Raw genomic sequence first — 14621 nt, 5'->3', positions numbered from 1 at the left:
GTCCTTAGGTCAGTCTGCTCTGGCCTTGTTGACAGAGGTAAGGGTATTTCCTGAGCAAACTCTAGAGAACAAGAAGCCCAGGTCCTGGATGTTCTTCCAGTTACTCATTAATTCAGGCTCTGGGTCTGGCTGAAATTAAAAATGATATAAGATGGTATAAAATGTTCCATATTTCCCCCTTTTGGTCAAAGGCAAACTGAAAGTTTCACCTGAAGACCAATTAAGGCATAGAAAAACCTCTATCTTCCTCAGGGGTGAAGTTCTAAAAATCCTTATCTAGGTGGGTTCTGGTTTTTTTTTTTTCCTTTGTGTGGCTGGACATCCCCAGAGATGGACAGTAATTGTAAACTAATTTTAAACAAGCAGAGGGAGCGAGTTGCAAGGGGGATCAGGGTAGGGAGCATAATGGGGAAACTAGAGCAGCTAAGTAAAATAAGCTAAAGACACCAAAGGTACAGGTAAAAAGTCTTGGGAATGCAAGTGACTCAGAAAGGGAAAGAGCAGTCCTTCGTTCAGGTTCTGGTCTGGGCTTTTGGGAGGGTTGCTTGCGTCTGATGCTTTCCCCTTCAGGCTCCTTTGAAACCAGAGGACAAGGTGTCCTATGGGCTCAGATGTCCACTCGGGAGCAAGGGCAGTCCTCAGATGTAACAGAAGGATGAAGGAGTCCATATCCACAAGTTGGCAGCTGTAGAAGTAGTCAGACCTAATAGGAGCTCCCAGAACACATATGATTTGATAACTGAGAGAAAAAGAGCACAACATAGGTCCCAGCCATGCAGGGCTAAGTTCAAACAGTGAAATGAATGGTTCAGTATCCCAGCCACACAGGGCTGAGTTTAAACAAATACAATAAAAATACAATAAAGTTTTTCTCACAATTCACAAGTTGCACAATTACATTGAGTCAGGTACAGACCAAACCACTTAGATGGTTCACAATAGACTGGTATTGATAGGTGAACATTTACATGTCACATGTTTTACATTTACACATTAGATAACCAAGAAAGCTTAAACATGAACCATACAAAGTAAAGCAATCATTATTAACAATGTTGACTACCATTAAATTCCTCGTATCCCAGTAACACAGTACATATAATATCATATAAACTTTTAGTCATGCCATGTCTCTTTGATGGCATTTACAAAATAATCCACAAGCCATTCTTAACAAAGCTTAAAACGTTTCTGATTTAATTCCAGCAATTAATTGCACAATTTGTATCACAGTTACATATTCCCAATGTCTATTTAAAGCAGCACTTTTATTTTCTAGATGCCTGATTGTAGTTATCTGGTCCCTAGATAGTAAAAGAGAATTCTGCTTCTCTGGTTCAGATCTAGAAATTCTCAGATAATTCTTACTTAATATAACTTAGTACAATCACTTAAATTTGGTTCTCCTTCATTTTGAAACTTCAGAGTATTTCAGTTTATATATCATCTGCTATTTCTATCCTTACATAAATTTTTGTACCTGGTATAAGAATCCTTCAAAATATGAAGGTCCAACCATAAATTGAACTCATCTTCCTTTTAAAATCATCAGACAGATACCTTAATAAAGGAGATACAATTTCACCTGTACCACTATCTTATACAATTTTCTTGTGCAAAAATCTGCATTTAAGATCTTATTACCAACACACACTTATTAGCTTGAATTTCCATGATTGATAAATTTTGGAGCCAATTGTACACATCTGTATATAATTCTTAGGGGAATCAATCTGATCCTATGGCTTTTTCTCAAAATTTGCTATCCCTTTTTTTATTAGACATCTATCACGTTACATCTTTGCCTTATTACTTTGTCTAATCATTTCCTCCTTTTGGAGGATGTTATCTCTATACTCCTTCTAATCTTTATTTGGTCATGAACATAGGTTAAAATTGTAAGCTATTCATTCCTTCCTCCTATTATAATAACTCAGAGATATTCCAATATCCATCTATTACCTAACAGATTTAGCATAGTGCTTACAAAACTTCTTGATAGTATAAATTTGCTATGAAAGAAAAGAGGGACAATTTCATATATCTTAACAGAAGGAAAGAACTTCCTTAGCTCTGTTTGATTCCAGGCGTGAGTCATATCTGATAGCCAATCATATAGCCATTAGATGCTGAAAGCAGGGCTTAGGAGTAATCAGGTGGGGATTTTCCTTTTCAGAAAGGAAATAGCAGAATTGGGAAATAGAATCAGGAAGATCCTACCTAGGCTGTGTCCAAGGTCATCTTCAAAACTTTTTCCCAGGCACAGACATCCACCTTTAAAGTTCTCAGCCTGTAATGCCTGCCATTCTACTACTGGCTTCATGCAACCTATTCCTGTAATCAGAGCTTAAAACAATATTAAATTGTAGTCCCCTAAAATCTTAAATAGCAAATAAATATCCTTCAGATAGGATTGTTGCAAATTTCATTGAGCTAATAATTATCAAATCAAGCTACATATCTTTTCTGTCCTTTAAAATACTTTTCTCACACTCTCAACTTAACTTAAACCATTTGAAACTAATATTCCCTTGGGACAGGAGAGGCTTAGCTAACTCCCATTTGTCCCCAAACTTTCTTATCTGCCTTTCATATTTCCAATCAAACCTTTATTTATCTTTCCAAATCTCTCAAACCCATTATTCAGTCTTCCTTTACATTTCAACCATAAGACAAAATAGCTCATAAATTAGTGATGTTTACTGACATACCTGTCTGTACCAGAATCCATTCCAACTTAAACAAAGCAAAGAGGTTAATGACCAGCCCCACAGGTTGATAGATTTATGTCCCCTGTTTACTCATTCTGGAGGAAAGGGACACTTCAGGAATTAAGTCTTATACACATTGATAAGCTCTAACTTTTGCTTAAAATCACAAAAACATTTTTCAAAACATTTCTAGAATTATTTCCCTTCCTTAAAAACAGTTTAAAATTTGTCCTGATGTTAAAAGGAATACTCACTAAACTTTTCTGAAGACAATTATTTAGAAGGTTTTAAAATGACACACATCTCCTTCTTTCTCCTTAAAGCAAATTAACCCTTAAATACTGGAATTCATTAACTAAGTTGGTGCCAAATGTCCTCATTCTCAAATATTGCACAGAATTCCTAGATATTACAAAGTTCCTTAGTCAAAAAGGTGTTGTAATGTGAAGGACACTTAGTTTCTATAAATTACATACCCAATTAATTAGCCTTATCACAATAACAAAATTTACCAGGACTTTAAAAACTTTCTCCATAGAAATTCCTCTACACAGAAAGCTTTATACAAGATGGATAAGAATCCATGACTAGATGGTTCCAAATGTCCTTGTTTCAGTTAACAACCTCAATTTCTTAATTAGGCACAGTTCTTAATCTAATAACATCTAGAGTGTAAGAGGAATTGTTTTTCTATCAATATAGGTAATGCATTGTTAACCAAATTGCATAATATAACAAATTTAGAAATATAAGTACACCTCAAACAATTATCATGTATTTAAAACTTGAAACAGACTACAACCTAGTTGGATGAGAAAATCAAATCTGAATTCATAATCACTAAAGGTAACATTTTAATTTCTAAGGCCCAATACTTAGCACCATAAAAGAAAAGATTGTTGTCTATAAAACCACATTTTTTCCAATATTGCTGATACATCTGTTTGCCAAATTACACAATTTAGAAATGTAACAATGCCCTAAACATAATTATGCAATTTAAAACTTGAAACAACCCATTTATCAATTTAAGCGAATGCATTTCTAAATCTCCATGCACAGAGAATCTTTTATCTCATCATTTGAAACTATAACTTTAAATCACCAGATATATTCTCATAATAGAAAACTTTTTCACATATAAAGTCTGTTCTCATGGTTAAATATCAGTATTATTAATTATTTACTTGTTATAACCACATATAACAGTTCCCAATTTTATCACATCCCTTTAAAAACCCAATTCACATATATCAAAATCAGATTAAAATTGCTATAGCATCATTTCTTACCACACAACAGGCTTCTCAAATTTCACAGTCTAAGAGAATTTTAAAAATATAAAGCAATTTTAGAAATACAGAAACAATTTTCAGATGACATCAATTGCATTTCCAGATTACCACATATAGAAATTATTCAGCTTATTACTTTTGGTATTTAAAAACCACTTCAAATTAACAATTACATTAAGTCAGAGAGAGATAATAATAAGGTCATGTCTAACATATACCAGGCTTTATGTTAAGCAATTTACAATCATTATGTTTTGATCCCATCGTTATTATTTCCCTTTACAAATCAGGAAACAGGTCAAACAGAGATTAAAACACAGTTTTGCAATTGGAACAAGAAGTGTGAAGTTACCTAGAGCAGAAGCTAGTATCCCAGTGGTGACAATTCTGGGAGGCAGAAAGTCCAAAACCATCTACCTCGCCCTTCCCCCACAACTGCTGAAGTTACTGAGCCTAGGGCAGCTTGCAACTGCTAGGGACAGTGTGGGCAGAATGCATAGGACCTGGGGGATATTTCCAAGCTTTGCCAAAAAAGATGAGCTACAAAAGTACCCGTTGGGCACAGGACTATCAGAATACTGTCAGTCTGCGAATTTCTGTCCATCTCCTCCTTTTGCCAGGTAGGTAAGGGTGATTTAAGTTTTCCCTACAGTTCTCCTGCATTCTCTTCTAATCTGATCTGGGATGAGAGGAGTTTGTTTTAGCTGCTCTAACTTTTACTGCAGCCCTGGCTCAGTCAGAGAAAGGACAACAAGGGTGAAAGATCTCAATGATTGTAACTCAAGTAAACTTCACCTTTTGCTCACACCTTAAAAACCTTTTTGCACTTAAATCTAAGGGAAAAAATTCCCTCTTAACTTTAGGGAGGGAGTGGGGAATGATAAGTGATCAGCATTGGGAGGAGGTGTTTCAGCAAGAGTGTGTTCCTGGAGTGATTTTACAGACTCAGGAGTTCTCTTTCCCAAAATCCAACCAATCACTTTCCAAACTTTAAATGAATAATCAATCCCAGAATCTGCTAAAATGTTTCAGCTCTATTTTTTTCCTGCAAGTCCAAGTTGGCCAGACCAGACATTATAAAAAAGAAAAGAGACTCTGTTTCCTTATCTGCAGCCTTAGAATTCTCTGACTACCTGTGTTTCAGATTTTACACGGTATAGACATAGAGCACACGCTCTCACACAGACAATTAACAAAACAAATACAGAACAAATACAGACTGAGCTCAGAATTTAAATAACAGAGAATTAAAAGTTTTCAGGAGTTGGCTATTAGCACCCCTATGGTCTTTGGGGAAGCCTTGGTGTTCCTGATTTTTCTGACTCTCCATATCCTATCCCTTAGGAAGGGGGAAAGGGGAGATGGAGGAGGACTAGGACAGGTAAGGGAGGGCTAGGAGTAAGGATAAAATGCATTTATCCTCCCCATAGTCAGAGCCTTTAAGGGAAGGAAGCAGACATAGGGCAGAAGGCAAAAACAGAGCCCTTAAGGGAAGGGGGAAAGGTGGGGAGGAGGAGAGAGAGGAGGCAATGGTAGCAGAATACAGTTACCCCTCTCTGGTTAGAGTAGGTTCTGGGAGGCAGAAGGGGAGGGGGTAACAGCAAAGCGCAGTTTTTCTCCCCCGGGCCTCCAAAGGAGGGAAGGAAGGGAGGGAGGGGTGAGGAATAGGGTGGAGGGAGTGGAAGAATGGTTGGACTTCTAATTCTAGTTTTTGACTGATCCATAGCTAATTTTCTAGATCAATCAGTGTTTCCAGGGGATCTATGTGCATTTGACCATAGATCTGTGTTTTACCACAGATTTGATCCCTGCCCCCCAGAGCAGGGAATTTTCAGACTTCAACCAATTTTGTGGGAGTCCTTTTTGAAAGCTGGGAAAAGAGACAACTTACCCCCACCTTGTCAAGGCCAAAATTCCAGGAAAAATTAATCCTGTGGTGCCCAAAGCTTTGGCAAGGTTGGGCTGCATTGTCCCGTTTCCATCATTTCCATCCCAAATTCACAGCACCACAACTGTTAAACCTGAACGTTTGGTTGAAGGAAACATCAGAGCTAGGTGGTAGAAAAATCCGTGTTGTTTATTATTATTTATTAAAGCATAGCTAGGCTAGCTTACTTGTACATACAAGGAGTCAGAGCATAAGCTCTGGCTGTCTGAACAAAGGAATGAGAAAACTTATACACGTTATTTTAGCAGACCCAGCAAGCCTGCGTTACCTCACCTCCATGACCCCCATGTATGTTTAACCATGATACAAGAATTTCCCTTAATGGAATAGGGCTGTAAAGAATGTTGACAAAGGTCAGTTAGTATCTTGGAGTTAGGGTCTTATCCTTTAATGGCTAACAGGGGAAGGAAAGTCCTTAGGTCAGTCTGATCTGGCCTTGTTGACAGAGGTAAGGGTATTTCCTGAGCAAACTCTAGAGAACAAAGAAGCCCAGGTCCTGGATCTTCTTCCAGTTACTCATTAATTCAGGCTCTGGGTCTGGTTGAAATTAAAAATGATGTAAAATGGTATAAAATGTTCCACAGTCTGTATGTCTGCGTCTGTGTGTCTGTGTGTGTCTGTGTATGTATGTTTGAAGTGATCAGGATTCTTTATGGAGATGACAGGGAGAATTCACTTCCCATGGCTCTATGAGAATTGTTGAACCAGTGATACCTATTTTTTTCTGGAAGCCAAAGAAACAGAAAACAAATTAATTAGTGGACAAGTATTTAAATGACTACTTTGTGCAAAAGCCTGTGCTAAGCCCTGGGGATAAAAGAAGAGTTTCTACAGGTACCAAAATGAATTTAAGGGAAACTTCTATTATCAGCGATAATAGAAACAAGTCATAATTACAAAGAATAAAAAGGTTTAAAGGGAGATCATTGGGCTAATTTTATAAAAATTATCCCTAAAATATCTGGCTAAATAGAAGTTGATTGACCTGCTCAAACTCACACAGGGAGTAAGTGGCGGTTCTGAGATTATACATGGTGATAATTTTTTCTCCCATTGGATTGTGAGTTCCTTGAGAGCAGGGACTGATTTTTTTCCTTTCTGTGTATCCTGAGCACTTAGGACAGTGCCTGGCACATAGTAGGTGTTTAATAGCAGAGTGTCTGACACACAGTAGGTGCTTAAAATGCCTATTGACTAAGATAAAACTTGGAAGGGGGACATGATAAATTGTCTTCAAATATCTGAAGGATTGTCATACAGAAAATGAATTAGAAATTATGGCGCTTGATCTCAGAGAGCTTGAACCAGTATGTAGATGGGAGGTGGAAACAAAGTTCACAACAACCTAATTCCACTTGTTTCTTTATAGACCAAACCTCTGTTTAATGTTGACACTCTTTGTGGATAAATGACTGTAAGCTCTTCAGTGAAGCCACTAGGTGGAATGCTGGGCTTGGAGTCAGGAAGATATTAGCTGTATCACCCTGTTTGCCTCAGTTTCCTCATCTGCAAATGAGCTGGAGAAGGAAAGGGCCAACCCCTCCAGTGTCTCTTCCGAGAAAACCTCAGAGAAAGTCACAAAGAGTCCAACGCAATTGAAACAACTGAACAACAACCACAACTAAAGGTCCTCAATGACAGAGACCACTTCACTGAGTGTTCTTGAGGCCCAGCACAATGCCTAGAATATATTGGGGATTTAACAAATGTTTGTTCCTTAATTGATTATAATGACTGGCATGAAATTATGCAGGGAGAAGAAATCTGAACCCAAAGTAGAGTATACAATGACCATAATCCTTTAAATGTACAAAGGCATGCATGCCAAGGCAGAAAAATTTGAAGCAAATACAATGGTCTCCTGCTAATGAGGAAGGAGGAAGAGCTATGTGTAGAAATGCATACAATGTAAGATCTAAAGACATCGATTTTAAAAAAGGAAGAAGCAAACACAAATATAACAGTCAATATTAGAACAGTGGCAAAGTTGAAGAGAGACTGCCTTATTTTCTGTTAGTGATTGATAAAAACTATTTATAGAAACTGTATTTTATAAGGGGGGAGGCTTTTAGATGAATGTTTAAAAAAATTGTCATTTATTCGTTTTAGTCATGTCTGACTCTTTGTGGCCCCATTTGGGGTTTTCTTGGCAAAGATAAGGGAGTGGTTTGCCATTTCCTTCTCCTGCTCATTTTACAGATGAGGAAACTGAGGCAAACAGGGTTAAGTGACTTGCCCAGGCTCACACAGCTAGGAAGTATCTGTGGCCAAATTTGAACTCAGAAAGATGAGTCTTCCTGACTCCAGGCCCAAAACCACCACTGTACCACTTAGCTTCCCTGATGTCTGATAAGAAAATCTGATCCCCTTATATTTGATAACAAAAAAGTATCTGTAACAAAATGGTCCTAATAACCCTAAAGCAAAATGAAATAGCTTACTAAGTAAATAGAAATTGGTAACACTTTTAACACAATTTAAGGATTTGCTCTCCTGGGGATATCAAAATCCTTTTCTCAATTGATCACCCTCATATGACACAATGCAGTTTGTTTATAAAGGTAAACCAAGGGTCAGTTAGGGTGCCTGGTGTCCTCTAATCCTGGCGTTTGGACCAGCTTCAGTCTCTGGAGGACTACTCTCTAATAATCCCCTCAAGGTACCTGTTTGAACCTACCCAGATTCTCTCTCTTTTCCTGTCTCTCTGAACATATACATTGAACGGCTCATAGGTTCACAGCACCAGAGGAAGCTTCCAAGGAAATCTAGCTCAACTCCCCGCTTACTTAAAAAATAAGAAAACTTAGGGGCAGCTAGGTACCTGGCAGAGTGGATAGAGCACTACCTGCAGAGTCAGGAGGATCTGAGTTTAAATGTGGCCTCAAACACTTACTAGCCATGTGACCCTGGGCGAGTCACTTAACCCCAACTGCCTCCAAGAAAGAAAGAAGGAAAGAAAGAAAACTGAGGCCAAGCAATAAAGTGACTTGCCCAAATTCAGTCAGACAGTGATATCAGGGTCAGGATTTGAATTCAAGTCTTGTGATTCCTGAGTCAGTGTTCTTTCTAATGTAACAAACTCCCTCCTAAACATCTGTCTGTAAGCAATACTCTCCTAATAAGCATTTGAATATAATATACATTTATGATAAGATGTTAGCAAGAGAACGGGACCATCTTGCTCTCCCTTCCTCTAAGGGGTCAATTTTCATTCTCCACAAGGAAATTCACACCAGCAATAGGGGGTGTCCCAGAAACATGGACAGGGTCAGCTTTTGGATGCTGTTCCCAGTCCACTCCTTCATGAAATGGGCTCCATGGGGCTCAAAGTAATGAAAACAGTAGTTAATAATAATAGCTAACATCTATAGAATGCTTACTATGAGCCAGAGTCATAGCTTCCACACTCTTGGCTTCATTGGCTTCACAACAGTTTGGCAACGATCCCATAGCCTGGCTGCTGAACTCTGGACTGCCGTCCAAGCTCCTGGATCCCTCACATTCAAATAATGCAAGGCCTCCCCGAACCACTAATGAAGAGGAAGCTGGCAGGAAAGCTGAGTCACCCTATCAGAATAAGAGTGACAGTAATGACCCAAAGCCCCTTCTCCTGACCTCAGGGAGTTTGAATATCAATTAGCCTCCAATCCCCCAGAAGTGTCCCCTCTACTAGTCCCCAATCCCTGACCCCAACTAGGATGAATTAGCACCAGTCTCCAGGTGCAGCCTCTTCTATCCCTTCCCTCAATGCCTGGTCCTGCTAAACCCTGATAAGGAAGGACCCTAGAAAAATCCTTGAGACTTTATCAGTTGGGGAGAAAGTGCCCCATTTCCTCCAGGGTCCCAGTGGGCCTATTTGTGTAATTCTCCCCAACTACCTTTCATTTTGTGAGTATCTTCCTCAATAAAGCTAGCTTACTTAACTGTCTTCTTGTGAGTGGCACATTTCCTTGCAATGGACTATTGGTATTCTGTACCTCCCCACATCTGGGTTGACAGACATTCTTTCTATAACACAGGCACCCCAAGTTCTCTCAATCCACCCTTAAGATGGAGGGTCCAGTGTTTCTTTGGTACACCAAGCCAGCACAGTCCTCTACCTCTTATACCTCTTTACAAGAGGCAGAAGTTATCACCCAGAATTCAGATGCTGAGTCCTATTTCTCTGCCTATAATACTATGACAGTTCTTTTAATTGGTGGAAATTAGTTCCAATCAATGTCAAAATCCTGGAAATATTGACTGGGTTAGGATCACACTGCCTACTTCATCTACTTAACCTCAGAACATTCTCCTGAGAAGGCGACCATGACAGAAAAACAGTAAAGGAGACCTACTCCAGGAGAAGTGAGTGATTCATAGGATGGATTGTCTTGGGAAATTACAAATATATGACAACATATCCAGACATGGGTAGTCTTCACTTAGTTCACAGAAGTCCAGCCCCTGAAGAGGCTGTAATACAGTGCCACAAACCCAGACATTGGAGTTAGAAGTTGCTGTTCAGTTATTTTAGTTGTATCTGATTCTTCATTCCCCTCTTGGGATTTTCTTGGCAAAAATACTAGAGTGGTTTGTATTTCCTTCTTTTTTAATTTTAATTTTTTTTTAATTTTTGGAGGCAAACAGGGTTAAGTGATTTTCTGAGGCTCATATGGCTAGTAAGTGTCTGAGGCCAGATTTGAACTCAGGAAGAAGAGTCTTCCTGATTCCTTGCCCAGTGCTCTATCCACTACGCCATCTGGCTGCCCATAAAGATGATTTATTTTTCCATCCAAGTTTACAGATCCCCAGAAATCTAACCATGGAACCCTTTCTTTGTATCCCCATTTGGAGCTTTCTTGGCAAAGGTACCAGGTTTGCATTTCCTTCTCCAGCTGATTTTACAGATGAGGAAACTGAGGTAAACAGGGTTAAGCAACTTGCCCAGGATCACAGAGCTAGTAAGTGCCTGAGGTTGGATTTGAACTCAGGAAGATGAGTCTGCTCTGTCCACTAAACCATCTAGCTGTCCTGGAGTTAGAGGACTTAGGTTCAAATCTTCTCGCTTTCCTTTAGTGACTGTGTGACTCTGGAGAAGTAGCTTTACCTTGCAAACCTCATTTTCCTCGTCTATAAAATGAAGAGGAGAGGTAGTTATGCTAGACGGCCTGTCCAGCTCTAAACATATGACTCTTCATCACTCTAATATAAATTCCTTTCGGAATTCACTGTTGAGGACAGCAGGACACTAGACATCTTCAGTTCTCACGGTCACTGCTGCACAAGGTCCTATGAGGCAAAGTGCAAAGAACCTAGGGAAGGCTGGGAGTGAAGGACAGAAATTAATGCTTCAGGGTCCGGAGAAGCCCCTGTTCCTGACCCCATTCCCATATTCTGATGCTGATCTGAAGGACTTCAACTTCAGGAAATCTAATGATGGATGCTCTTCTCAGGGGTACTCAGCGTTCAGATGCTCATCTTGCCCACACTTGAAACAAAATACTGCCTAAATCAGAGGTGGGGAACCTGCAGCCTTGAGGCCACATGTGGCCCTCTAAGTCCTCAAGTGCAACCCTCTGACTGAAGCCGAACTTCACAGAACAGATCCCCTTAATAAAAGGATTTGTTCTGTAAAACTTGGATTCAGTCAAAATGCTGCACCCGAGGACCTAGAAGGCCACATGTGGCCTCGAGGCCACAGACTCCCCACCCCTGGGCCCTAGACTCTCCTGCTATGCTCTTTTTGTGAAGCTCCAGAAGTATGAAGCCTTAACCCAAACTTCTTTCTCTCTAGGACTGGGGTTCTTAATCTGGAGTCCACTGATCCCTAAAGAACCTCTGGATAGATTTCAAAGGGTCCATGAACTTGAATGGGGGGAGGGGGAATTACATCTTTATCCCAATACAGCCAGTTTCCTTTCTAATTCTATGTGCTTTTGTGAGCTAGTGAAACCTAATCTGACTAAATTGGCCCCAAAACCCAGGATGTGTGTATTTTTGTCACGTAGTCATTTCAGTTGTGTCCAACTCTTCGTGACCCCATTTGGGGTTTTCTTGGCAGAGATACTGGAGTGGTTTGGTATTTCCTTCCCTGACTCATTTTATAGATGAGGAAATTGGGGCAGAGTCAAGTGACTTGCCCAGGGTCACACAGCTCGTAAGTGTCTGAGACTGGATTTGAACCCACAAAGATGAGTCTTCCTGACCCTGGACCTGGCACTCTATCCACTGTGCCACCTAGCTTGCCCAGATATATGTATGCTAAGACTTAACTGACCCAGAGGCTTGGCATCTCCGCCCCGCCCCAGCCACTTTTATACTAAAGCACAATTAGAATTAAGTTTCTTGGCTCCCAGACTTTCATTCCTCATTCCTCAGTAGGCAATTTAGAGAATACCCTCATTCCAGTGGTCCAGACTACCTCGCTGCCCTACCTCATTAGTCTTCTAAATCAGTCTTTTATTAGCACTATGTCAGTTCTTTGTCTAAAAGTTGTGTGTAAGATTGAGCCTTGAGTAGCTTTAGACCTGAGATCAGAGTGAACACCGTGCTGCAGTCTGAGCCATCAGCCTGCCCGTAGAGCTAGGAACAATGGGCTGCACCCCCATGATGCTCCTTTTTGGCATCCATTCTCCCATAACTGCCTTCCCTGCATGGCAGTGCTGCTCATTGGAAACAACTCCCTCCTCTTTTGCCCTGAAACTTTATCTTACTGTCAGTAAGGAGGATTTTGTTATCCTTTTAGAGTTCAGTTTCTCAGGTTCCATGGCCATGGGAATGTCTAGTTTCCAGGTGTTAGATAATAACTCCCAGAATAGCCCCAAGGATCCAGATAGTAATTCTTAGAATCATGGTGACAGACAGTCCTACCGAGGCTGTGCTGTGAGATATAGGGGTGACATAATTAATATTTACTATGCTTGCGCAGAACGACAACATTGCTAAAATTAATTTGTGAGCTTAATGTTGGCAAGATGCCTTCTTTGTCTGGTGCCCTATAAAACAGGTGGGCATTGGTCAGTGAGCTGGGGAAGCCATAGGCAGTACATAGAGGAATGCATGTACCTGCCTCAACCAGCCCCCATCGAGGCTTGAGAGGATTTAGGGGAGTGCACACAAGCTGTGCCTGTCTTGATTAATCCCATCAAGACATAGGGGTAGTTACCCCCCCTTCTTGCAGGGTGATTAGGGAATGCTGTAGGAGTTTGTGCTTGTTATCAACCATACCGTGTTAGAGAAACTAGACTAGAATAAAGCTTATTGTTTCCTGTCTGACCAGATCCAGAGTGAACCTGTTAGAAGCTGGAGTCCAGAAACCTCCAGCGCCTCTTGTGCATTATCAGTTTAACACTTATGCATTTAAAAACATTCTTCAGAAAAGGGATCCACCATCTTCCCTAGGCTGCCTAAGGACTTCGTGACACAGAAACAGTAATGGAGGCCTGTTCCAGGAGGAATGATTCAGCATGGAAGTCCCATCCCCCACCCCAACCTTGGAATACTTGGGCCAACCCCTATGTGCCCTATCAGTAACACTGATGATTGCTCACTATAATAGCCTCTCCAGGCTTAGAAAAAAAGTGAAAGACTTTCTCTCCCTGCCCTTGAGGGGTAGTTAAGAACTTTATATAGCTGTTAGTGCTACAGAATCATCTATTCTGCACCCCGGAACATTCAGGTATTACAATGTCAGTGCACTGGATCTCCCAAGTGTGTAGGTAGGCTTCTCTGGGAATGAACTGGTAGTTAACGTTTATGTGGCGTTTGAAGCGTCTTGTACAATATCTCATTGTATTCTCACAACAGCCCTAACAGAGACATGCTCTTGCTGCTTCCATTTTTATGTATGAGGAAACTGAGGTTCAAGATCACATAGCCAGTAAATGTCTGAGTCAGAATTTGAATTCAGGTCTTCATGACTCTAAATCCAGCACTACAGTCAGTAGCGCGATTCAAATAAATTAGCAACTGGTTCTCCAGGGAACCGAGCTGAGGTGCCGCCACTGACGAGACATATGGATACAACCCCCTGAAAATAAGCATTCGTTGTCCAGGGTAGGCATCCTCCGGCTGTACTGCTTGAATGACCATAGCCGATGCCATGGGCCAAGGCCATGCCAGCTGCTGGCTGAAAAGGATGGTTGTATCCATATGTCTCGATACTTGGGCTGGAATGTGCCACAGATGTGATACAGGAGTGGTAGGAGACAGGCAGATTAGGTATAGCAACTACAGTCAGTGGTGGGATTCCCACCGTTTCGACAGAGCCAGTACCTAATTTGAGGTTGAGTTTGGTGAACCAATTGTTAGCAGGGGCGGGGCCTGCCCCCACCACGTCAGATTCATACCTGGCTCTTCCTGCCTCCAAGTTTATCGATCTATTGACTACCCTCTGCTGCCACTAGCATTTATACACACTTTAAGTTCAACCTTGTGAGGTCCACTGTAAAGGAGGCAGGATGGACTGCGGAATATGCAAGCCGACTGCTGAAGAATTAGACACCATCCTTTTCATGCAGTAAGTTGGGGAGACAATGGAGAAAGAGTAATCATGGCTTTGGAGCCAAAGGAGGTGGGTTCAAATCCCCCCTCTTACACATCTCACCTGGGCTAATCATTTTAGTCTCTCAGGGCCCTAATCTCCTCAAACATAACATGAGGAGGTTGGATCTGCCCTGGAGTCCT

The 14621-nt window shown here is 40.8% G+C and overlaps 1 protein-coding gene across 2 annotated transcripts in view; it reads left to right on the top strand.

Annotated features, from left to right (window-relative positions):
• Window positions 1–14351: 14351 nt before the first annotated feature.
• Window positions 14352–14621, top strand: part of LOC118834210 (acyl-coenzyme A synthetase ACSM1, mitochondrial-like) — a 51931-nt gene continuing 51661 nt past the window's right edge. Inside the window, exon 1 of one of the 2 annotated variants that reach the window (XM_036741668.1) lies at window positions 14352–14508. The gene's annotated coding sequence lies outside the window, so the exon portion shown is untranslated. The remainder of the gene's footprint in view (window positions 14509–14621) is intronic. The other variant, XM_036741669.1, reaches the window with a different exon arrangement.

The sequence above is a fragment of the Trichosurus vulpecula genome, chromosome 1, assembly GCF_011100635.1.
Source record: "Trichosurus vulpecula isolate mTriVul1 chromosome 1, mTriVul1.pri, whole genome shotgun sequence".
NCBI classification, from domain to species: Eukaryota; Metazoa; Chordata; class Mammalia; order Diprotodontia; family Phalangeridae; genus Trichosurus; species Trichosurus vulpecula.
This window is presented reverse-complemented; position numbering and strand designations above follow the sequence as displayed.